Raw genomic sequence first — 26,519 nt, 5'->3', positions numbered from 1 at the left:
GAGCCTGGCGGAGAACAAAGCCTGCATCGTCTCTCCGAGCTAAGGTTACAGGCGGATGATGATGTACTTGTCACAGGGGTGCAAATGATCCTCTGCCCGGCCAGCGCCGAGTGCAACGAATAGAATCCACACAGAGATATGGATATCAGCTCAGCAGTTTAGCTATCTGCTCATTTCTCTGCTTGATAGTTACAGCTGGCTTGCTTGTTACAGTTCTCGACCAGGAAAGTATAAAGACACTCCAGCAGCGTATAATGAGCTGTCGTAGATAAAATGTTGGAGGAAACAGCGGAAGAGGGATAATGCCGTCCTTCATCGCCTCAGCAGACACACCTGTCTGGGAGAGGTCTCCTCAAAGTCGCTGTTTGTTCTGGATTATCGTTCTCTTATTTCACACAGAATTTGAATATTGGCCTTTGTGTATGCTCGGAGTGATGTCTTTGTTTTTCGAACTCAATGTAGAATTGAAGAGCGAACCAAAATTTTGCCACACAAAAGTTCGTTGAGAGTAGAACAGAAAGTCTCATGAAGGAAATAGAAATGAGTGTTTATTGTGAAACTCCATACAATGCTAAGGATTAGCTATTTTTTAGACCTATTATACCAAGAAGACCACGGGCTAGCTATTACAGTAGCACTCCGAGTATCTCATCGCCATCGAGGCACAAAAACCAGCCCCAAACAAAGGCAGGATGAGCAGCATTGCTTTGTCAGCTGCTGCAAGTAAGTGCATATCCCTCGTTTTGTTCAAGGCCAAGAGAAAACCAGAACAAAAAGAGTTGGCAGGACAATTTGAATCTGACAAAGTAGTTGAGGATGAGTCAGTGAATGAATCACTCTCAATATCATGCACCAAAGCACAACGTTAGGAGACAAATCCACCCTTAGCAGGCAAGTGCTCCATTGGCAGTGATGAATTGCCTTTTCCCGCAGAGTCGTCAACATGGTTCACATCAATATCCCGTTCATTATGATGTACAGACTGCCATCATAGGTATTGGTCGCGTACATTTTAGGACATTTTCAGCTGATTTAAGAAGTTTAGAACACAACATATCCGAAAGGACAGAGTGCACATTCTGCAAACATGTATCTGTTTTGAATGTCATTAAAGCTGCATTAGCGTTTTTAATTCACCAAAACAATTTTCCACTTACACATTCAGCAGACAGGAGACCAATATCATCCTCCCACTCGAGTCTCTAAATTGAGTTTCCTTTTAGCTCTGTTTGGTCTCCACCAACTCCATCAAGAAAAACCCCAGCTGCTACACAATCAACTCTTTTTACCAGCCATGTGTGTATGCTTTGCTATATTGGAGGGGTTGAAGAAAGCCTATTCAAAGGTTTGATTTGGATTGTATTTTTATGTTTTAGGTGTTTCCTCTACAGTTGGACTGTTATTAGTAGATATGTTTATACCAGAAGTTTGCCTTTTAAAGAGCTGGCTAGGCTCCTGAGCAACATGCTCTTAATGCCATTATTTGTTCAGCCAGACTGGGCGGTTTCCTCCAATTCCTTCAATTTCACTCTCTATGCTAAGCTGCATTATTATTTTTTCCCACCCAAGGTGGCCAAAGACCTGCCCCCTACCCTGCGTCTGATTGGCTTATTCTCATATTTCCCCCTAACCCTAACCAATCATGACTCTTCTTGATAAAACTAAACCAATCAGCAGGAGGATAGGAGCATGTCTTCCTCAAACTCAGGAGGGGGAAAAATAAAGCTGCACAGCTAGATGCTGCTACCCTTCTATCTATCTATCTATCATGATGGTCAGTCATGCAGTCTATTTGTGCAGTCAGACAACCAAGACAATTAACTAAAACAGACTTTAAGCAGCCAGAAGTTGCATGGAGCTGCACAGTGGGGTGTTGATTCTCAGTGTGTTCAATACAATTAGTAATCTAATTACATTAAAAGTATTCCTCACATTACCTTTCAAAAACAGTATTCCTGAGTGGTGCTTTGATTTAATGTAGTGCATGAAAACCAACCAAAACAGCTGAGACGTCTCTGAATAAGATGGTCATGTTTCATGTCTTGGTCACCTGCCCCTATAGACACACACACAAACACACAGTCAAGGTGTGGGCAGACAGAAAGGGTGTGGAGTGCTCAGAGCCAGACGAGGCGGCTCGTCTTGCTCGCAGAGAGAAACAACTATCAAGTGGGATCACTCCACTTCACTCCACATGCTGGAGTCTAAACAAGTCTCTGTTTTCATTTCCATAAAGCCGCGCTCTGTCTTTTGTTCTGACAGAGATAAGATGTATAAATTATGAGCAGCTGACAAAGTATACTGGGGCGCCTCAGGCAGCTCATCAGTCATGCTCGGCCTGTCAGCAGGTAACTGATGGGGGCCCTACAGGCATAAAGCCCCCTTTTAAGCGAAGGAGGGGGAGGCAGAGGAATTAAAGCTGTTGTTGGAGTCGCGAGCACAACAGCTGACTCATATTTAAAGGAGCGAGGCAGACGCCAAAAGCTTCAAGCATCAGAGTCTGTTTTGTGGCTCTCTCCTCAGGAGCGTGCGTCTTGCTGTTGTGCTCTGTCGGCTTTATACAATGGCCGTCAAGAAGGAGGCAGGCAGACGGAGGAGGTAGTCCTGAGAGGCCACCCAAGAGGAGTTGGAGAGGGGTCTCTGCTAAGAAACCTGCATGACTGCCATAATCTTCAGATTAATCTAAACTACCAACTACCAAATAGTTAAAACTCCATGACACTGCCTCCCATCTCCATAATGGATCATTGAGTTTCATTACACCACTAAAGCGCAACCTGTAAAAGGAGAGGATCTGATTTACTGGTGCTTTATGCACTGTGTGTACTGAGAGATAATTGTAATGAGACTGGGGTAAAGTTGACAGGTGAGAATTGATGTCTCTTCCTGCAGCCATGTGGGTGGGAATGAGTTGGCTTTATTTCAGTCGGCACTGCGGCTCTTATCTCCCGTGGTCACTGTTGCTCTCTGTCTTGTGGACTCCAACTATAGGTGGATGTTCCGAACACAATGCAAGAGAGAGAGAGAGTCAACTTTCTGTCCAGCACTGCCCGAACAAAAACACCAAAAGTGCTGGTCTGTGCTCAATGTGAGGACCGATGGGTCCTGCCCATGCATGCAATTATTTTGATTGGATTACTGAGTATCAAATGCTAAAAAAACGCAACATAAAAAATGGTAATGTTGCTATGAGATTTTAATTTAGTTAAGGAATGCATATTTCTGTGAAAAGTGGTCAGAGAAAACAGCTGTAGGACACAAAGCTCTTTTGTAGGAAAAGAGCAGCAGGTTCGACTGGTTTATGTCGTCTCATCGTTTCTGCAAACCGATCCGTACGTCTGTCTGGTGTCTACGAGGACATAAAGTATCACACATTCATTTGGGTCAGTCAGCTACTTTACTGTATCAAATGATTGGGAGTATGAAATTCTCTGAATACAGTCTTGTAACCAGAAAAGGAAGGACGCCGCAGCTTCTCAGGAGATGTAAAATAATACACCTTATCACTGATGCCAAGGACGAAGAGACATGTCCATCGTTGCCAAATATTGGCGTATTTCCATATGAGTCACTCAACGTGACTGTTAAAGTTCTAAAACACAGCTAAAATTAAAAAAAAAACAGGCCTCGACTTCCTCGAGGAAGAGCATCCTTGGATGCCACATTTGCATGCGTGCATGTGTTTTAGCCATGTGGTCATCCAGGTAGACAGTCCGGATAAAGGATGAAAGTGAGAGACAGATGGCCGATGGGAAACCTCCAATAACAAAGAACTTCAATACAAACGGTCAATACATCAGTCTGGAAGGGCTAATTATAACTCCAGGGCTGATGTTGATTGATTGCTCCAGAGCACAATTACCAACCTGTCCACATTAAACTGATGTATGAGTGTTTTAGGTATTACTACTCGTAAAAGTTTAATACATTTCTCATTAGAGCAGTGTTGGTACAGTGGAGGCGACATGACAGTGCGAGAGAACAATGACAAGAACACGCCCACTGCAGTACATGCCCTTGCTTTGTGCGCGGCAGAGAAAGATTAAAGGTCATTTGTGTCCTTTCATCACAACGGCGAAAAAGCCGTCGACATGCTGTCTGGCAAGTACAGTAGCGTCTCCTCAGCATCGTTAGGAGACCTTGAAGGAGGACGTGTGACCTTCAGCTCTGTGTTATAATGACTTTTATTCAATACTGAGGACAGGTTACAATAATTGCTCTTCATTTCACACTGACATATGATTGAGAATATTAACTCCTGGACTCATTTCTGCTCTGCTATATTGTTGTGTGTGATCACTGGTCGGTTGGTGGTGAAGTTCAGCAGGTAAATTTACATTTCTAACCTCTAATAATGGGAATCATCATTTTAAAAGTTCGTCTGTAATTCTTTTTAAAGTGATGGTTATATGAACATCGGTGTCACATACAAATATACTATCAGAATTTCTCCAGTTTGGGTATGACTCTTTTTTAAAGCATCAATACAATGTTGCTTAGTTTTATTTTTCACATATTTTACTATATCATTGCATATATTGCAATCATATTATGAACTTATTATGAAATAGTGATAGACATCATGCACATTGCCCCACCAATAGAGAGCACATTTCTGGGGTGTTTGCAGAGAGAAATAGAGAGTGCGGAAAGGACACGGAGGAGCTGGTATGCAAACAGAAAGGGAAAGCGAATGAGTGTGTGTATGTGCTGGTTTGTACCAAAGCACCCACGCTATTCAGATCCAGCCCAAAAGAGTTGTCTCAGAAACAACAATAGTGGGTAACATGATCTTTCATTACACATTGTGTAAACAGTGTAACCTATCAGTGCTGTCAATCAAGATGATTGATTGTGGCCTGTCACAAGGGAAGAGTGACACTTAGGGGGGATAGGAAAAAAAAGTTTTTTTCCTAACAAAGCGCAGTGCATTCAGGCTGCCACAGAAAGTGGTGATTAATGTGTTCTCACTGGGTAATCCCACACCCCTGGCTAATGAAGGAGGAATCTATCATCTGCACTGCGGTGGCAGATGTCGCGAGGACAGCAATCCAAGTGCCTGGGAACAATTTACTTTCTTTTCTCTAATTGTTCCTGAAAAGTGTGACAGGTTTGGGGAAAAAATAAATAAAAGTATCCCACTTGTGTCGACAGCTCCTCTGGGCGAACACTGCAATGCACAACGACCACCACTTCAAAATGCAGAACAACCCCCCTCTCTATCTGAAAGTATCATTTACTGAGTACTGGAAACGCTGAGAGATAAGAAAAGCCATGAGGCCGTTTTCCACAGCTCCGGCGTCTTTCCTTATTCTTGCTCAGTGCTGACTAAAATGGTCTGAAAGGCAGAGAAAGATTTCTACTCTCAGATTTACTAAAATAAACAATATGCGTACTGTACCTCTTGTATAAGCTAACATTGTACTCCTCCACGATAACAAGAAAGAGCACAGAGTTCATAAACAACCCATCTGTGATTCATTAAGCTGGATACACCTTATGATCAAAGCAAGGAATTAAACAGCAATTAGAGAAAAGGGGTTGAAGCTAAGGGAAATCATTCATGTCTCTAAAGAATATGGTGTCTTTCAAAACAGCCAGTGCTGCAACATCAGCAAGATGAAAAACAGCTTTGGATACAGCGTTGTCTGTAAAGCAGTTGGTTATTTCACGTCTATGATTTAATTCAGGCACTAGAAAAAAAGTGGACAAACACTTTTCACCGCTTCTCTTGGCACGTCGTTTAAGCACACTGATTAAAAACAGTGTTAGGTAGACCAGAGCTCCGTTTATGTTTGGGAACATAAGCTGCTATTTGCGCAAAACGGGGGGGGGGAGGGGGGGGGAGAAAAGTCCAAATGTGTCACAGCTGTCTGTCCTCACATCATCTAATTTAATCTGGTTTCATGCCTGTTCACATTACAGGCTGATAAAACAGCAACACTTTCAAACATCTGCTTGCTCGGGGAGCCTGTTGATTACTCATTCAGCTGGAGGTCAGATGGCACTCGGCTCACACAGCCTCACACCCGAGCTAATAAATCAATTTCTGGAGCAATTATGAGTAATCGAATGAGCTTCAAAGTTTAACGGTCTGCTTTACGAGGTGCAGTTTTGTATGAATTACATGAACAAGTTGAGTCATCGCTCTCACTGCACTTGTTTTTGTGACTGATTTGTGACCCAAGATTGACCTCAACTCATACAGTACACCCCTCCCTCTGGCACTATGGGTTACAACATGCAGGATCAAAGATTAAAGGGGCGGACCAAAACCTTAACTCATCTACTAAAGGAGAGACACGTAAGCTACTCTTTGACTTGATTTAAAAATAAATTATAATAATTTAAGAAAAAGTTTCATAAGCACAGATGTTCTGTTATCCTGATTAACAAAGACCCAAAGTTGCTTCATGGACTATTAACATTTATAGTATGTACAAAATACTGAAGATTGATTCACATTTTCTTATCTTAAAATAATACTTGCCCATATGTCAATTGAAAGCGTTATTGAAGACATCCCTCCCATTCAGCACAAAATCTACAGCACTTGCTCTGTGGAAAATAAAATCAGCTAAATTCAGCTTAATCAATATGATGACTCAAATCTAAATTAAACAATCAGGTTATAGAGTTTTAACAACCAAATTACAGCCTTGTGTTACTATCCCTCGGCAGCAGCACAGCAAGGAAACACTATCCACAAAGACATGAGGAAACCTTTCTTCTTCATGTCTTCATGTGATTGGATAGTGGGAGGAAACAAAAGCACCAGGCTGAATTAACTGATATTAGAAAAGTGAATATTTTCCATTTAATAATGATATATGAAATAAGATGAATCTTAATAGAAATGTTACTGAAGAGTTGAGATTGTTTGCAGATGACTATGACCAACACAGTGTCTTCTGCTTTGGTGAAATGACTGAAATGCCGATGTGTTGCACAACTGAAGGAGCTGACAGCAACACATTCCAGAGGGGATGAAATAAAATCAAAATGCATAATAGATTACAGTTCTGTCCCCTCAAAACCATGCAACTGGCAAACCAAAATTTCACTTGCATCAAAGATCAATGTGCAGTAAAAGAAATATTACATACTTCTCACAGAAGAAAAACTGAGGCTTCAACACGAGACAACACAACTCTGTTTAAACTCGTATAAACTGTTATGTAAGGGGAAATTAGCTTGTGAACACAGTTTAGCGCAGAGTTGATACACAGGAAAATAAATGTAAGCAGTTTAATTACGGCCACAACAAAAGGAAGGAAAGTGCCATTGTTGACAAAGATAAATCCTACATTAAGTGTCAGGTACAACATGTGCTGCTGAAACAGTAAAGAGAGCATGAAGATGATGATGTAGTGGCCCTTTGACTGCGAACATGGCTAACACCCAGCTGTTATCATAACCAAAACAACTGGACACGCATGTCCTGATGATCTCATTGAGGTCCAGTCAGATAAACACCAGTGTTTACATTAAGCATCAAAGACCTGTCACGAAGACTGAGTACCTGGAACTGTGGACCTGTTGTTTGAACAGAGAGAGCACAGTGAGGTCAATAACTAACTTCAAATAGCTGAAACATTTGCCCGCAGAGCTGACAGGTGGTGCTCACAGCACTTTGGGTTAGATACATAGAGCCGTAGACTCTACCAATCCAGGACATGTGTTGTCACGTGAGTCTCATTTGTACGACTGTCCAATCTTTTTGTCAAAATGTCTAAAATGTTGTAGTGTGGATGTTGCCTTGTTACTAGAGCAATGCCAAAGCGAGTATAGCTAAAATATATATATATATATATATATGTTAGACCACAAAGATAAAACATCATACATTTCACAGTATAACTGGTTTCTGTAACCCATGATGTTACATGAGTACATGCTAACAAAGAGCATTGCGGATAAGCCGACATATAAGTGGTGAGTCGATAAAACACTTACAGCAAACATGAAGTATAAGACAAAACATGTTTCACCCACATACCAGCTGAACGTTGGGGCCGGCATAATACTATAGAGATAAAGTAGGAAGTTATCAGTGGATTTCAGCTAAATGATAATGCAGAAATAAAAATATGCCCACCAGATCATGTTTATTTGAACCTCTATAGCTACTGTAGCTCCAACTCAGCCCCCCAGCGAGGACATAATTGCATTTTTTTGTCACCGCAACGGGGAGAAATTAGTCAGGACAAGGTCAGAAAAAGTCACATTGGAAATGATTCAGATTTAAGAAGCAGATCTGACCCTTTATCCAGATTTGATGAATTGTTACAGTATAACAGTATAAATTGTAAAATCTCTAAAGCAGTGGAGATTTCAAAAAGTACAGTAGATAGACAATCCAATGAACTAACAAAGACACAGATCTCCAGACCCCGCAGGTGGCCTTTAGCTTCTAATAATGACTGATGAAAAGGAAAATGGGAATGTAAATCAATCAAATCATATGTTGCTTTGAGCAGTGGTCCTCCTCATACAAGGTCAACCCAAGGTAAGAGCGTAAGACCTGAACCTTATTAAGCAATTACAAGCTGCATGTATGTGCTTTGTCTCTCCAATGTGAACGCTTGTCAAGTGAAAGAACGCTACACAGACTGGACGGATGCTGTCTACTTTGATGTAGGCTTATGCATATGAAATGAGGTCAGATCCTGGTCATTAAAAAGAACTCCTTTACCCGGGATATCACGCTACGAGAGGCAATTTCTTCAAAGGGCTTTTACTTTGGAGATTTTTAAGGGATTATGACAGGAAGGCATGTATAAACAAAGCAATGTGAGAAGAAAAGGAAAATGGGTCAGATAATGCCCTCTGTCACAGTTATTACACATCTCAATTACTCAGGCCGAGGAGAGTGCTAGAAGTTATAGGGATCATTTGCCAGAGTGAGAACGAAGGACCAGTCCCACAGCCCGTCTGCTCTCATATCATTTTTTTTCTTTCTTTCAAGGATATTTGAACTCAGTTGACGCTGTTTAACGTTGCTTGCCGTTTCTCCTCTGTTGCCATCAAAGAAGCTGCCTTTAGTTCCTGTGAGGATCAAAACTCACAAAGGCAAAATATATAGTGCAAAGGGGATACAAGGAGAGAAACGAGCTGGAATCTAACAAGCCGACCAACTAAGATTATGCAGACAGTTCAGACCAGAACTCAACCACGATGATAAACTAAGTAATATTCAATATTAAAATACACTGTTAGCCCAAAGTGGCTTTTATGATTTCACTGTACACGTTAACCAACAAGAGAACAGAAATCAAAGGAATACGTCCTCATCCGTCCTTTTCGTTCAAATAATACTGGTAAATAGTAGATTTACTCAAGTCCTGAAATTCAGTTTTTAGGTAAATGTACCAGCACTTTACTTGAGTAAATCCATTTTACAGTACCTTCCCTTAACTCTCATTTCATTTTCATATTATTCTTTGCACGTTTTATGGATGAAACCTGTTATCAGCTTGTAAAATATCATTTATTGTCATAGATGAAACCAAACATGTGTAGGGTAGTTAACACTACCAGGAAGGGACCATCACATGACATGATAAATGCTTTTACGGCTGATAACGGTCTACATTTCCTTTTTCTTTCTTTTTCAATGACTCAGTTTTAAATGATTTGCATATTTGTTTTGTCAATAAAACTAACAAACTCAACTAATTAATCAATGGAGTACTTGTTACAGCGTTATCTAACAGTATTATGTATGTATGTGACAATTATTTAGGTTAAAGCTCTGAATTCTTCTTCCACCACTGAGATTAGATAATTAATAATCTGCTTTTACATTTTTATGTGTTCCAAAAATACCTTCATGAGTGTGTTTGCATTCTGCGGTGAAAGTTAGTTTACATTTGCTTTGGCCTTACTATTACTGACCTGCCTGGGCCCATCCATTGTAAGCTCCCTGTGCATAACATAGAAACAATAGCCCATTCTTGGCCCTAATGCGCGGCTATGTGACATATAATAAATATTGCATCAGAGGAGCCCGCAACACTGTCATTCAGGAGATAATGCCTTTCGTCAGCATCAAACCAACCACAAACGTCTCCGAAGCAAATGATTCCTTCAAGATATTCCTGTATGGTAAATGATTCATGGTGCCTGCATTGTTAAAAACAGCACTTAAGGGGGGGCGACTGGTTAAAGTAAATATAAGTCACAGTGAAAAAGCTTGTAGCATTATCCAGGGCTGTCTGAAAGCATATTAATGCCCAGCGTTTTTAATGGATACAAAGGGCTCAGGAGTAGTTTTGTTTGAATAGATCTGACCTGGCATCCTTGGGACACTTTGAAAGGTCAATTAACATGACACATTAAGTCATTTTTTAAATGAGACTATTGCCTCTTCAAGTATTCACTGTCAATGTTTTTGAAGAAGAAAATAAATCTTAGCCAAGTATAAATTCATTCTAGTAGTTGCTTGAAGGGTAACACGTTTAATGTTTCTAAATGCAATCAACGCCTCAGAGTTACAGTTAATTTAACTTTTACATCACTATTTCAGACGGAAAATCAATACTCTTCCCCAAAGAAACAGGAAATACGTGTCAAAATCACATATGCCTTGACTGCTGATTTTGCAGTTTCATAAAGTCAATGGCATCAGCTTTCATTAGTGCTGTAAGTGCATCAAACTATATTTGACATAATGTCAATTAAATATACCTGTCATGTTGTGTGTAGTCATTCACTGGAACAAAAGAGGAGTGAGTGGACATCTATCAGAACAGCCTTTGGTGTGGTGTTACCTATTGAACAGTAACTTGAATAACACTGTGGACTCCAGACTTGTATAGTGTTCAAGCCATAACCCATTTCCTGCCATTCAAAATTCACAAATCCTCCCAAATGGTGGCAACAGACAAAAGCAGGAGGGAACAAGATAGGTTGAAAATTTGGCGTGTTGTGAAAGCAACCAACTGCTTTGTCTGTGTTACTTTCCTCTGCGGGCTGAGGGTGTAAAGGTCCGAAACATTAGGGGTGTTGACAAAATGATGGATGAAGCATGGTAAAGTGGTTTGCGGTTGTAAAGGCTCTGAAAACTTCTCCCAAAGCACAAACAAATGACCGCTTCACATTGTATCCATCACTGATACATTGTCCTAATTGGAAAAGAGACCATTGGTATGAAATCACAATAACAAAGACACAAAGAACTGGAATACAAATTCCCCTTGACTAAATTACTTCATACACAATTTAACCCTTTAGACATGGAGACGTGTTTAAGTGAGTTTGCTGCTTAAAAATCCAAGCTAGCTTGTTAGCTAGCTAAGGTAGATAGCAAAATAAAAGAAAGTTGGCAATAGATGGTTGATTCAGAATTACTTTGGTATTATTTAGTTAACTGGCGATAACTAGCTAATTTTGTTGAGGTTGCTTAAGCGAGGCCAGAAATATGATGAGATCAAAATTGAAAAGTTATAAATAAATAACAATTTTAAGTTTGAAATGTGGCATTGTGAATTAATTATTCACAGAGTATTTTACATTTACAGTGTTTTCATAAAAACTCCAATCAATTAATTTTTGTCTTTACAATTTCTGAAATAATTTCAAAATGTATTGATACATTTCTTTATTTTAATCAATTATTCATGTGATTATTGATTTTTATTGATACACGTCTTTTTATTTGTGTATGTAGTTAAGCTCCATAATTAGCGTTTTTAATGTGGCATGCTAATTAAGTTGATTCGTCATCTGTAATGTTGACGGTTGAAAACATTACAAAATTGAGCATCACATGAGCTATACTTGCTGTCTCTTATTGAACCAATTCATAAAATTGCGAAAAAAGTACTGATTGGCAGTAAAGTTAGACTTTTACACCATGCAAATAGATACGTACTTTAAAATTTGTTTTTTTTAGTTCAGCAGCTCCAAGTGTATTATATTGCTATTATTTCTATATTTCTAGCTTATAAGGAATGTTTGTTTACCCACAGTAACTGAAGTTACATTATACGATATGCAGAACTTTAATAGATCCCTTGTCAACCTTCATCAGACATCTTCAATCTCCACTAGAGGTCTCTGTGGCTCACCCTCTTCACTCTATAGCATATCAGCCACGTTACCACACTCCTCTGCCTCGGTAATGTAAACACTGAGGATGATGCAGGAAAACAGTCTCTGTGTTTGGAAGAAAAAGAGAGATAGAAAATACATATTAAAAGCACAAACAAGGTAGAACTTAAATTGCACTAGAACGACTCAAAGCAAAGCGAGAAGCTAAACAGAGAAACCGTTTCATTAATTTCTGAGGCTCTGTGTAACTTTGAGAAATCAAATTAACCCAGTGACCCAGAATCAAACCCAAAACAAACATAGTTCAAAACAAGTCAAAGATTTAGGCCTCACAGAAGAATGAACTACAAGCATCAGCAGAGGTAGGATGCCTGGCATGGCAGGGCATTCTTCACACATTGGCAGCATGAGCGATGTGGGTCACTTAGCGAGTGGCCAGGATTCAAAACAAAGAAAAGGCCCGAGCAATGGGGTCCACTGGATAAATTTGTCAATGTCTTGTGCCTTAAGGCACCCAGCCTCGCCTGACCCCCAACCTCCATTCTCAAGATAAATACCACTGTCACCATTCACCTTCAGTCCCTGGACACAAATTTAACTTGTCATCCATCATCCTTGTGCCGAGGTATAATTTCTCCCCCCCTGCAAGTAATGAGTTTAAGATCTCCGAACAGGCCAGGGATAGGACCCCGCCACTGAAAATGACAAAGCATTTTGTAACGCAGATTTTTTGGTGGTTATTATTTGTATAAAATTACTTGATCTCACACTCCCCACCGGAGAGCTTGCCAACTGGATAAATGATTGACTGTGACATTCATTGCGACTGTGGGTCCATACAAAGTTCAAACCATGGAAGGTGTAAAGCCCTGGGTATTTGTTTCCCTCAAATGGCCTCAGCTGACAACCTTGTATGATAATGTGCCCACTGTACATCAACTTAATTGACACTTAAATCTGTCAGTATCCTTACAAATGCCGACCTTCTTTGGGGAACAAATCCTTTTTAATGTGCATTCTTTGTGAGGGATTGTGTGTGTGTTGGGGAGGGATGGGTTTTTTTCTGGGGGGGGGGGGGGGGGGTGAGGGAGTGAGGATACAAATGAGATAAAGACAGAAAGCTGTCAAGATAAACAGGACAGACCGTAAAAACAGAACTCTATCTCTGGTAAAGAAGCAGCCTCTTTAGCACAAGACATAGTACAATGCCAAGCTAAGTATGGTGAATAATATAGTCCTTCACTATTTTCGGCCCCACGAAGGGAGAAAATCAAATTGGTTCCAAATCCCCTTTCACCTGTCTCATTAGGATATTTTTGCCATGTAATGTTATTAGCAGCCTGGTTAAAATGGCGCCGCTGTGCACTGGGGGTTGGCTTATTAATTGTTGTTTTCGTGTCACCGCTGCTGTGTGCACCCATTGATTTAATCAGCTAAATTCACTGCCATGGGAGCCGCGGCCCGAGCCAGGTTTTAAAGCTATAGGTGTAATAATAAGATATTGGCAGTGAGCCTGTCATTATGATTCATTTGTGGGAATGATTTACATATATGTGCGCTGAATATCACTGATTAGCCAAATGGGGATGATCTCGCTCCGTCATTGCATTAATGCCGCCATTTCATTAATTCAATTTTCACTTACTCCTCGTGGCCCCTGAATGTCTGCTCATCAATGAGCATTGCTTTGACTGGGTGACAGTTTAGGACACAATAGTCACCCTATTATCCCCTGGACATTGATAAGCATTGAGTTGTGCATGTGTGTGGGTGCCTTCTGCTTCCTGCTCTAAAGGCAATAATGAACTGAGGGCAGCAGCTTCTTTCTCCCTCACAGGTACAATCTTGTTTCCTCAATCCCCCAAAGACTTCCACCTTTCTGTCCCCGGAGACCTGATCTGGCTTCTTTATCCTCACCTCAGTCACCTACCTGGTCCCTCTCTCTAATCACAAAGCATCTTGCTGCTCCAAAGCTCCATGTTATCAGGAGGGGCAAGGCCTCTGGCACTCGCCGCAATTAACCTGGGGCCTTGTTACCGAAACACTCAGCATGCTCAGTACAGTCAGTCAGTCTCCACGGGCAAATAGTGCAAACGAGGCCTGGCTACCTAGATTCATCAACGATGTTAACAGCGATGACACAAGTACACCTCACAGCATTCACTTGCACATTTCCTACGAGTTGCAAAAAGCTGTGAAGCTGACTAAATAAAAAAAAATTGCATTCAAATATGCCAGGAGATTCTGACATGTCATAAAATGACACAGGCATTATTCTAAATCCCCTTTCCCAAGGTGGAAGGATTGCAAATGTAGGCTCCTGCAGCCATCTTTCCTCACAGCCAATCCACTGAATGACAACAGACAGCTACAGTGATGCAGAGATGGGCGGACAGAGATGGATGGATCGATAGACGACTGCATATGCGGACGTGTCTATTGATAAACTCCTGCTGACAACAGGCGAACACTTTGGGCTCATCGGTGGAAATGTCAGTCATGCTGGCCATTAATTTGCATGCATTTCAGGTTGGGTGTCCTCAACCTGTGACCGTGGGGTACTAAGGCCAGCCCACAAGGCCCGTAACATGCCAAAACACTTTTTTATCACTTGTCAGATTGGATTTCACTTGGTGTCCGTCCAGGCTTCTCCACTGCTGCATGTGACAAGGAATAAGGGAGTCTTGATATGTGTCAGTGAGGAACAGATAATGTATGTGAGCAAGTGAAATGGGTCTGATGTTCCTCCTCCATGAACTCACTGTATTACAAAATGAAACTTGCCATTGAATTAGAGCTGCAATTCTAAGATGCTAATTTAACTTAATTGTCTGATTTAGAAATCGGTGAGTCATTGAATCATCAGCAAAATGTTAACTAAAATAATACAAACACTGAATCATGTTTCCAGAGTCTGAGGGAAATTTTTCAACATGCTGGTTTTTGTTTGACAAAACCTAAAATGTATTTAGTTCACAACACCATAAAACAGAGAGAAAAAAAGTAAATCTTTGTGTTTTAGAGGAAGAAACCAACAATTATTTAACATTTTTGTTTCATATAGTAAATATGCTTGACATAACAATTAAATAAATGTGCATTTTGAATTTGGTCAATCACAGTGATGAGCCCAGAGTGAATTGTCACCCAACTCTGTGGTTCCACGAAGCCCTAAGTATTTTCACAGCATCTAGTAGGTCATTGGTTTTATTCTCCATCCCAACGTTACTGTTTTGTTTCACTCTCACTGTTCTCATCAGCGCTGTTTTCAACAAAAAGGCTCCTGAAACCCTCTGTATGCTTCCTGATCAGGAGTTGGTAGAAACCAAACCCAGAGCAATAAAAAAAAAAGAGTGAATAGACATTCACCAGGAACAGGACACCAACTGTGCACTTACACATTCACCCTGTCAACTTAAAAGGTGACATTATGTCTCTGTTGTGCTTACCAGCTCAATAGCTGGTTTGAAAATGACAAAAATATATATTTTATTGTAGGTTTAATCAAAAATTTCAAACTCTTGGCAGCATATATATGGGGATTCATTGTAAATCCACAATAAAACAGCACTAAAGTAATACAAGATGCATTTCTACTCGACAATGTGTTATACATGACAAATCAGTGTAAACTCTAGGCCATGCTCTATCCGCTGACAGGTAATGTCTCTTCACTCTAAGAGCTGCCAACTAGCTGCAGAGTGGAGAACCCATGTTTGTATTCTAACGAGGCTGTTCTGGGTTGGGAAAAGCAGTCAAATCTAAATTCTGCTCAGGGAGCAGAGAGAAAAATGCCTGATGAATTTGTCAATACTGCAGGAGTGATGGACCTCATATGTGTGTAATGGACTGGAGGCTTCTCAGTACAGATTGCCTGTCGAGACAGGAAACTATAATGAATAGCATGGTGGGGAACGGTGGTGAAAAGATAAGGATTTTTACCTTCATTTCATAGACATAACGTGTTTGACTAAAGTCCCAATCCTTGTTACTTTACCATACACTATTGTTAATTTACATGTACTGCACATATAATTCAAGATTAATGCTGCAGTATTGGAATAGCACATAATAATTGAAAATATTGGTGTGTTTTACAAAAACACAGTTGCTGAGAAAAAAACAAGACTATACATCACATGGAATGTGTTACATGAACATGTGACATAAAACATAGATGTAGTAGTTGTCTAATATTAATACACACCTGTAAAACAATTTAGAGCAATAGTTCATGTCATGAATTTTGTTTTTTGGGCAAACCTTTTGTTAACTTTTGGGTTGACAGGGAAAATATTCAAGCTGATCATTTATAATATATATATATACATATTTTATTTTTTTAAATTCTTTTTTTAATTTCACCATGTAAATATGAGATTCAGGTATAGAATTGTTATACATGGACAAAGTTTGTCCTAATGAAATCTTACCTTTAAAGGCACTTTAGCATGTAAACTTGTATGAACTTTGTTTTGCAAAATTGATTTGAGGATCATTTTAAACATTCCTAAAATGTAGCAGTAAATCATACAAAGAGCCCAATAACTGGATTATATCAGAATTGAGCATCGGATGTCCTCACAGTTTTTGTAGGCAGGTTTAACAGAGGGACTGGTCTGTGAAAAAGGGTTTGAGTAAAACCTTGGATGAATAATAGACTGCTTCCCCAAGCAGCAGCACTCTTGGTGGTAGGAGGTTAATATTCTCACATGTCATTAGGTCTGCTGGCTCGACTGATGGCTCATTGAATCAGGCAGCAAATGATTTCCTCATGCTGCAGAGGACAGAGCACTTCAAAGGGAAAGGGGCTGAGGTCAGGACAGCACTCCGCTTTGATTAATGACCGGGGCTCAGCAGAGGTTGCCTGTAGGTAAGAATGTGACGGTGAATTGGATGTGAAGGGGACCGACTTTTAAGCTAGATTTGACCCACCTCCAGAAAAACTTGCAGATACCATCACACGGGTTGGGTTGATGGGTTGTGACTGAAAAGCTTGCTGACCCTCTGGCTTGTACAATCATAAAAAATGAAACTTGCTGGCTGAAAGGGTTACCTGGCATCATAGCAGCATTAAATCATTTTATATTTAAATAATAAATGCAGAAATACCAGCAATAATGTTTGAATGGACACCTTAATGTGAATTCTCCTGGTTTTGGGGGATTTGGTTAAGTTCTTGGTTGAGTGTTTTGAATTTTCTTTAGTGGAACTAGGCTTCAGAGGGAGTTGAACACACCACCACCTGGGTTGTCATTCTCCGGGGCCCCATTATCACCCTCCTTATTAGTTTTTTGACTCAGCAGAACAAAACGTGACTGCCTCAATCTTTGATCTCTCACGCGCTGACACAAATCCTTTCAAGCCTCCCGACGTTCCTCTGCTAAGGTAATTAGCACTAATTAAAAGGTCTCCAGCTGCCTTGTGTGCATTTTTTTTGGTTCCTCCACAACACATTGTCCTCACAGGTGCATTTCCTATGTTTACTGTGGGCACGTCACTCACATTCCACTTGTTCACAGAGCATGATCAAAGAGATTTGTGCCATTGTTTGGGGATGATAAAGAAGAGGGAAGCCCAGCTTTATAGGAGTTCAACACATCTGGGGGAAAAAAATGTTTTTCAATGAGTCGACAAAAGGTCAAGCAAGATAGAAGAATTTTAATTCCATCTGTATTTTAACAATATCATTCCCTATTTCATTTTTCTCCATAACCAGTGCATTTTGGCTAATTTCCTTTAAATATCTTTCCTAAGAAGAGAGAAAATCTGTTATTTTCTTTCACTGATAACTGAAGCAATTATTATGGTTTTGTGGGTTAATATAAAACTTCCCGACTGAGACACTCCCTGTTGCTTCACCTCATGATTTCCAAAGAACCAGCTAGCCACATGACGGCCACCCTTGTAAATTCATTGCAAGTCAAGGACCTCATAAACATCATTAACCATCATTTCCCAGCCCACTTCAGTTACATATGAAGTGTTCTTTATTGTGTAATGAGCCAGGAATCTGAAAAGATTGCCACTTCAAAGCGTCTCTTGAAAAGCTGTCGCCCATGCAGCCTGCTGACGTGTCAAGCTGGGATTAAACGTACCCCCATAATCATTTCTTTGTTTTCAAATGAGCCCATTGTATATCTGCACCTTGGGTGACAGCCATCGAGGGAGCATAGTTCTTCGGCGGCACGAGAAGTGTTGAAACAGATACTTCATGTGCTTGCATGAGATTCACTTCAGCGCAAGTTTTTCTCCCTAGGTTGGTAGGTGTTCGTGGCTCTTGGGAATTCTGATTTAGATTCATGAGGCTGCCAGGATTTCCTGGTTTAAGAAAAGGAAATTCTGTAGATTTAGAGGGAAGGAAGTTTTGATATGCATACAGTTTGAGACTGGTTGTAGTGCTGACTGAACACATTCGTAGTTTTGAATATATCTCCCACTTTGTCCTTCTGTTATATCCTTTCCTTTCTTTTACGAATCATTTGAAGCTTGATTTAGAGGCCGAAAGACTCATTTAAGTCTCGCCTCAATTGTTATGCATGGAGATGCTTCCTCCGTCTTGTGTTAGAAAAACAGGCCTTTGTCCAAGACCAGCGGTGTGTCATCAGTGCTGGGCAGGGACATTGAGCTCGGGCAGCAGGAGGACACTTCGCGGGGTCTTTAAGAACTACAGTGAATCTTCAAACAATTTATACAAACAAAGGCCACTGTGTAGGGAGGGAAAAAGACACAGGAAACAGATGAATAAGCAACATCAGTTACCAGGCCCTGACCTTGAGAGCCCTGGACCAAGGCTCACATTTCACACCAAATGACTGCAGATTGGAGCTGACAGGCCTGGAGTGGAGGATACTCAACATAGCATATCTTGGGGGCCAGGGCAAGTAGGGGCAGAGGATAGAGAGAGAGGTGGAGGTTAGAGGTAAGGGAGCTATGAATAAAAGATCCCCATAATAGGTGTTGGTTTATTTTAAAGTGAGACAAAATTGCTCAATTTCGGCACTTAGCCTGACAAAATGGTTACTAGTGAGATACAAGAGAAAGATGGAAGTGGACAGCCAAATAAGCCTTTCGATAAGTAGGAGTCCGTGAAGACAAATGTCCAAAAGGAAAATTATTATTAAGGAAAACCACTGAATCCAATCAGATTATGATACTATCCGTATCATGTCTGCTCCTCTTTTAGATCCATAACAAAAAAAACATTGGACTTCATCACTTTCAGGGTGGAAACAACAGTCTGACCATGAACCGCCCAATGGGGGATGGCAACTTGACCTCATATCGTTCTCTATGAACACTGTACTAATTAATTGCCCAACAAATCCACCCTCCCCCAGTGTGATGACACAGTAATCCAGGACACAACAATAGAGTCATGCCTTCTGCATATCAAACACTGACCACAAAATTAATTCAATGTGACTTCAGTGAGCCAGTGAAACTCGAGGTGCAGAGCCCAGTCTGACTACCACTAAAGCGGCTTTCAGACATGCACTGAGGTCTGAACATTTTCCTGAACTTTTCCGGAGGGGCTGTATGTGAGAACGCAAATGCCTGCAAATGTTGCTCCAGACATTTTCCTGCCAACCCCTGGCATTGAAAACGGCTTTACAGTCACACAAACTAACAGGTAGAAGGTGCAGAGAAAGAATGTGTCTGGATCATGCATTTTAGTTTTGTCAGAATTAGCATCACCAGACTACTAGCACCTAAAGTCAACTAATCAATTAAGTTACTTGATGAGAAAAAAACTTTTTAGAATTCCTGTTTAATATCATTAATGCCATTTAATAGGCGAAACAACTGGAAAAAAAGTGGCAGACTAATACAACCCTACTGACCACTTGGCTGCCACATGAGCATTTTAATTAAATAAGAATAAGAATAAGCAATAGATTAGCCATCCGTCCTGTGGTATGCATGGCTGCCTGTATTGATTGTTTTTAACTATACAGTGGTGAGGCTCAATGAACAACTTAACTGCTAATAAAGTACCTGAGCACTCCAGCTAAGCCATTAACTGAGTGTTTGCTCCCCAGGAGCTAACCTGAAGCCCTGACTGAATTAGTGCACCCTTAAATTACCAAGCACCTTAAATCAGACTCTTGAATCTCAGTGAACTTTTTATGCGCCGCATGCCCTCTCTCAACAATTTGTACTTAAAAACTGAATTAACAACCTGCCTGTTTTTCTGCATTGATTGTCACAACATTAACGGCGTCCCCAGACTTTTCTACTGCTGCAGGGGACCAAAGTGTAAGGCATTACTCACAATAATGCATATGTTATAATCACAGAGAACTTACTTAAAATTCAATCCACTTTGGCATCATTATCATGTATCAACATAATGAATGACTCCTTCAGAGTATGGTAATTATAATTTGATAAATCATCAGCAGAAAATTAACTAGATGTCAAAACATTCATTGGGAAGGGTGATGAATCGAGGATGATTGTGGTGATGAATTGTGTTAATCTGCGCAGTATGTATCCAGTGAAATGGCTAAACAGCCCAAGATGGATGGGGCACAGAAGCTGCAAGGTCAGACCACAAAGCTGCAGGAAGGGAGGGATTAAAAAAGAAAAGCTACGTCCGTGTGCATGTTTTCCTTTGGTCTTTTCTTTCTCTGCATTTGCTGAATACCTGCTAATCTATCGAAGGTATTGCGGAAACAATTAGTCGATCGATCCATTGCTAGACTGGCAGAAAATTTATCAACATTGATTTTGATCAACTGATTATATTAAGTAATCTATTAAGGAAAAATTAACAGTTCTAGTGCTCCATTTTCTGAACATGTTTGAATATTTTTAACAGTTTGGACAAAGCAATTCAAAAAGGCCAGTGGAGGCTCTTGGAACATGCAATGGGTATTTCTAACTATTTTAAAATCAACTTGCTATTAAGAGACCAATTTTCTAGGTAAATTATATTATGGCTGACTTCATTTTGTTCTGTGCTTGCTCTTGCTACACTAATAACTCGAGTTATTGAAAAAAAATACTGCTCCTGCTACCTCCCTTCCACACACCCATATAATCGCGGCTCCCTCTTGGATGTTCCCGATGTGAAAGATGTGTCTGCTAAGTGAGAGAGGTCAAACATGAGTCCAGATATTTATTACATGTGCTGGAACCAGATGGAGGTAACACACAGGCATTCATCACGGCACCATGTCACTGTGGTAACACCCGTTACCCATAAAAAGCGGCTCCCTCTGCCCAGCATGGACACTGGCCTCGACTGGTGTTTACAGCGACCAACCCTGGGTTAGTCTGGCAGCCGGTCACCTTAATCATCCCCACCTTGCTCTACCTGGCTCTCACTGACTGTGGTTATTTTTAAAACTTTTGCTTTTATCAATACTTTCTGCTCTGTAGCTGCAGGAGGGCAAAGAAGGGCGTTTCTGACACTTGCTCCCTCATTTATCAGTCCCCTTCATAGGCCCCGTCAGTGACAATGAAAAGATTTCACAATACCGCAAGGCAGAAACTCATTCCACCAGTCATCCATCATGCTCAGCCCAGCGGCCGTTCCAATGACCTAATCGGTAATGCCTGGCTGCATGCTGGAGACTTCTTAAACACCCCTCCTTCATTAGTCCTAGTTAGAATGAGGCAAGTCGTAGGGTTAAATCGTGTTACTTGGTGGGATCTAAATCCTTGAAAGCACATCCAATTTGGACAATATGGGATACATCATTGTTTTAAAAAGCCTGGTGTCCAAGGCCCTTGATCCCCGGACAGACTGAGATATTTCCATCTGTGCATCTAGATGCGCTTGGAAAGGCAATTTCATATTTCTCATGGTAAAAAGATTTATCCTTTGTGTCCTTGAAGAAACAAAGAAACGAGTACAACAAACTGGCGTACAATAAACACCATTAACTATCCAATACACAAATGGCACATAAAACCACACCAACTGAAACAACAGCAATAAATATTTCACTGCGCTCCCAACCGAGACAATTTGTGTTTCATTTCAAAGTTGTATATTTGCTGGAAGTCGGGGTGAATCTGTCTAAATCAGCCTCCCGCTGGCTCAGAGGACTTCTTCAGTAGTTACCACCCTCCTCCCTCCCACTGTCGGGTGGTAGGTTGAGGTTCAGCCGGGTCATGGAGCTGCTGAGAATTTGGATCCCGCTCTGTAGCTTTGCCAGCCCCAGGTTCAGGCAGCACTATGGTGAGCGTTAGTTAACACACAGGAGGACAGCAAGGGGGTCCGGGGGTGCTCTCTGACCCAACATTGGCTATTATAGAGAGATTATTCCCTAACCCCCACAGCTGAGTTTTTTGGCATATTTCCCTCATCTGCACCACTCCTTCTGCTGCTCCATCTATTAAAGCTGTCTAATGTGACCCGTCTCTTTGGTAAGTCACTCATTTCGCAAACATTTGGGTCAAATTAAGTCTCGACAAAGATCTTCCTTGTCTTGTGCGTGAGGAGAATGCAAAACACACAACACTTACGCTCTCAATGTGGTGCCAATACCATTAGAAAGGGAAATCAAGAAGCACTTGGGGCAAAAGTACAACTTCAGATAAATGCTCAACTTTGCCTTTTTCATTCCCACTAAGTGGGCTGGATGGTTCTAAAGATGTCCAAATTAGCCCCAAGACAGAACATTAAACGACCCCAGATGAACTCCCAGACCAGCCCAATCTCCAAAAAGAAAACAGTGTGCATTGTCTTCACCGACTGCTGAACTGTGGAGGTTACAGTCGGCACTAGATGAGGATCAACCAAAAAAATAATGAGAGAAAAATAACCTTTGACTCGAACTGCAGGGGGGGTGGGGACGGCGACCCCTGGTGAGTTTGAAATGATTCTGTACTGTGCTGCGATGTGTCTTGCCTTGTTTGTAGTCACAGGAAGAGTTGTTGTTGGTGGATGCTGCCTGGCAGAGGTGTTGAGGCTTGTGTGAGACCTGCTGATGAGCCAGAGGGTTCTCGCCTGACCCTGCGGATGACACACAGGCAGAAAAAAGAATGCATTGCACTGTCAATGTTGGCGTACAAATGTTTTCAGCGGCATTAAACTAATGTTTGAAGTCAGCCCCGGACACTTTGTCAGGTTGAGGTAAACACATTCTCTTTATTTATTTGTCTATTTATTTATTAAATCATTGATTTATTTCCCTGGCTTTGTTGTAATTATTTTTGTGATTTTTTTGCCTTTATGGATTTATAGTTAGGGTTTTTGGTGATGGGTTGCGCAGGTGGGGAGGAATGGGGATGTATGTTACTGAGCATAAAAACACAGACACATTTTCCATCTGCATGTTTCATTTTTCCACCATTAGAGCAAACACTTTATAGTAAGTGTTAACATGGTAACAATGTTTCAGCAGTGTAATGTAAAAAAAACAAAAAACAATCCTTAGTTAATGTGTCAGTTGTTTCACAATGATTAGGTTAAATTATCTCTGTGTAAACACAGTCAATACTAAAATGATGTGGGAAAATGTGTTCTCAAGTGTGAGCAACAAATATTCCCAAAACCCTGTGTGGCTGGTAATGTTCATATCCTATTATTCTGCTAACTATCAGCAATTATCTCCCTGTCAGAGCTGCAGGTGACAAATTCTCCCCATATCCCGCCTGGCAGTATAATCAACCGGACATGAGCTTCATGTGATGGAAACTAAATCACTGGCTCTGCTCACAGCCCTGACAGACAAATGGGGTGCCTTGGAAAAGCTAGGCCCATCACTCTGGGATGGGGAAGGAAAAAAAAAGTCCTTTCCCTCCCAGCTGACCTTTTTTTTTTATTCGCTGCGAGAGGAGATTAAATACCACAGATTCTGTATGTATGGTCTGTTTCCAAAATATGAGAATTATTAATGGCTTCTGCGGCGGGCCCGTTTAATCTTCTGCCAAGTTGCAGTCATCGTTTTTACCTTGGGCTGGTTTTTTCTTACAGATGGCCCCAGAAAAACAGGAACTGTGCTTTATCCTTGCAGCAAAGGCAAAGGAAGTGTGTGGGCAGCGTCTGGGCGGCAATAATATGACAGAATAATCATCCCTCTTCAGGCGACGTATCACATTATGATGCTAACGGTATTTAAAAAAATTTGCAACTCTGTGTGAATGGATATGAACATTCTATATAGCTGGCAAGGATGCCAAACACACTTCAACCAATGAGCTGCTGTGGACGCGTAATTGTTTTCACAACTCCACCAAGGTTTGCTCTCATTGTCACATGATCTTTTTCACCAGCTGAGGATTAATATCTTGTGTTGTTATTAGCGGTGTGCTAGTTTGGACCAAAGATGTGAGAAAGCGCACCTCCCCTGAAGAGTGCATACTTCCAGCCACATGCCACTTTTCACACAGAGGCAACAAATCAGGTCCCAAAGCCAGGATGGCGTCTCAATCGCAGGAATATGACACAACTAATGAATTATTCTCTTGTCTTTTTGACCTCATGGCCCATTAAACCTTGGCCGAGCAAGTGACCTGCAAAAAAATGCATTTGTAACCATATGACATAATATGCATTGCAATAAAACAAACTCTGTTGGCTGTCTCAGCAACTCCTTCAAGTGCTCTACAGTTTAACCAGCTTTCGTTCTACTTCAGCAGCAAATAACTAAGGACATACAAGTGTAATGCAACTTGCTAAGCCTAGATGAAAAGAGAGGCAAGTCTAATGATTCAACTATTAATATCCTCAACCACCAAACAAGTCATTGTCATAAGGGTCACCTTGTGTATAAAATGAACCTAATACGGTGGGTTTTGCCAGGAATTTAATAAATTCAGATTAAATGATGACAGTGCAGGTTGGAGGATGTGTCATTCATCGAGGCAGAGGTTTCTCAGATGCCAGTGACTCACTGTATGTACATAGCTTATCAAACAAATGATAATTTCAAACTGCCATCCAAATAAGTAAAGCTACCACAATCAAATTAATCGCATAATGTTCCCTTAAAAACGACTACACCTTTGTGATGGTTGAATAGCAAAGTCATAAATACAAGATTAATGCCTTCTGGACTGGAGGAAAGATTTATGGAGTCCTCTGTGGCTGAAGTCACTGGGTTGTTTGATGACTTATCAAGCCCCTTTTCCACTTGTCAACACCCAATAAAATCTGACTTTTGTCTGCAATTGGAATGTATACAATCGATATTCATTCCATAGTCAAATGACTCTGCAGTATTCAGAGGTTTATAAGAGTTCCGGCTGCAATCGGCAGTGATGGAAACATGAAACCCAGGTGAACACGCATACACCGGCTAATGTTGGTGTGAAAGATGTATCAGTGACAAGGCAGCATTGATATATGAATTTGCAATTGCAATTAGCATGACTTTGTGTTGATTGTCTTGGATTAAAGTGAAGAGAGTAATCCAAAAATCTAGCACCAAGCTCTGGCACCAAGCCAGAGACATGACGGATAAAAGGATCAAAACCAGCTCAGCACATCCAGAGGTATTGCATTGTTTTATTCCATACATTCTTCTTCCTTGTCAAGAGGCCTTGATGAAGTTGCTCCATTGGGTGGCCGGTAGTACTCCATTGGCTCGAGTAAATCCCTCCAGGTTGAGCCCACATCAGCACTGACCTGTCATGAAACTCGATGCTACTAATGCCACAGCCTTCTTCAGGTTTCCTTTGAAAAGCGAATGAGTTATTGATACAGCAAATCCATCCACCAGCTCCCCTGTGAGGAATCAAAGCCACCAGAAACTGCCTGTTACATAATGGTCCCTTTGCCCTTGGCATTCAGTGAGCCCTGGCAAAGAATCCATACTGAGGGACATTCATATCCCGCTGGGATACAAAACTTAATTAATAACTTCTACCTCGCTTTAAAGCCTGCTCCTCCTATCTTTACCAATATATCACCTGGCAGCGTCCACACTCCAAGAGAACTTTAGTAGCCTTTTCTCTCTGACCTTGGCATTTCTTCTCAGGCACTGATTATTGATAATGTTCTGGCTGTAGTGCCTCTCCTCATTTGTCATGATTATTGCTGAATTTTTAAGCTGTCATCGGCGAGCACGGATCAATAGTTGTCGACTTCCCCTTTGTCATATTGGCAGCACAAACAGCCCTTCCTCTCTAAATGAGGCTTCTCTTGCTTCTCTATCTATTAGCTGTCTGTCTTACTGGGCACTTGATCCTTTGTTAGGTCAGTCTATACATCATTCCTCCAATCAAAGCCTGACACTTTTATATCATGCATGGGCAGGGACCAAGCAGATAAATGAGCGGTGTACTGTTCCTGGTTCTTCTATAGGCTTTCATATGTATATTCTCTAACAGTGCATATATTTAAGCTTATAGCAGTTCACTTGCCTCCCAAGGTCGGAGCAGGACTCCTTAAAGATAACAGGAGAGGCAGAATTCACTTTGAATTGCATTTATAATGGGATGCAGTTGACAATCCAATTGCTCAAGTGTCAAATATTCCATGTAATAAGAGCAGATCTGTCAAACTG

At 40.9% G+C, this 26,519-nt stretch overlaps 1 long non-coding RNA gene across 3 annotated transcripts in view; it reads right to left on the bottom strand.

Moving 5' to 3' along the window:
• LOC118287094 overlaps positions 1-26,519 on the bottom strand; it is a 138,185-nt gene that overhangs the window by 34,822 nt on the left and 76,844 nt on the right. For 2 of the 3 annotated variants that reach the window (XR_007029852.1, XR_007029853.1), the window contains exons 5-6: positions 22,834-23,023; positions 12,072-12,159 (exon numbers count right to left, since the gene is read on the bottom strand). This is a non-coding gene — a long non-coding RNA (uncharacterized LOC118287094). The remainder of the gene's footprint in view (positions 1-12,071; positions 12,160-22,833; positions 23,024-26,519) is intronic. The other variant, XR_004785572.2, reaches the window with a different exon arrangement.

Source organism: Scophthalmus maximus, chromosome 16 (assembly GCF_022379125.1).
Source record: "Scophthalmus maximus strain ysfricsl-2021 chromosome 16, ASM2237912v1, whole genome shotgun sequence".
In the NCBI taxonomy this organism is placed as follows: domain Eukaryota; kingdom Metazoa; phylum Chordata; class Actinopteri; order Pleuronectiformes; family Scophthalmidae; genus Scophthalmus; species Scophthalmus maximus.
Note: the sequence above shows the minus strand (reverse complement) of the source record. Positions and strands in the feature narration are given on the sequence as shown.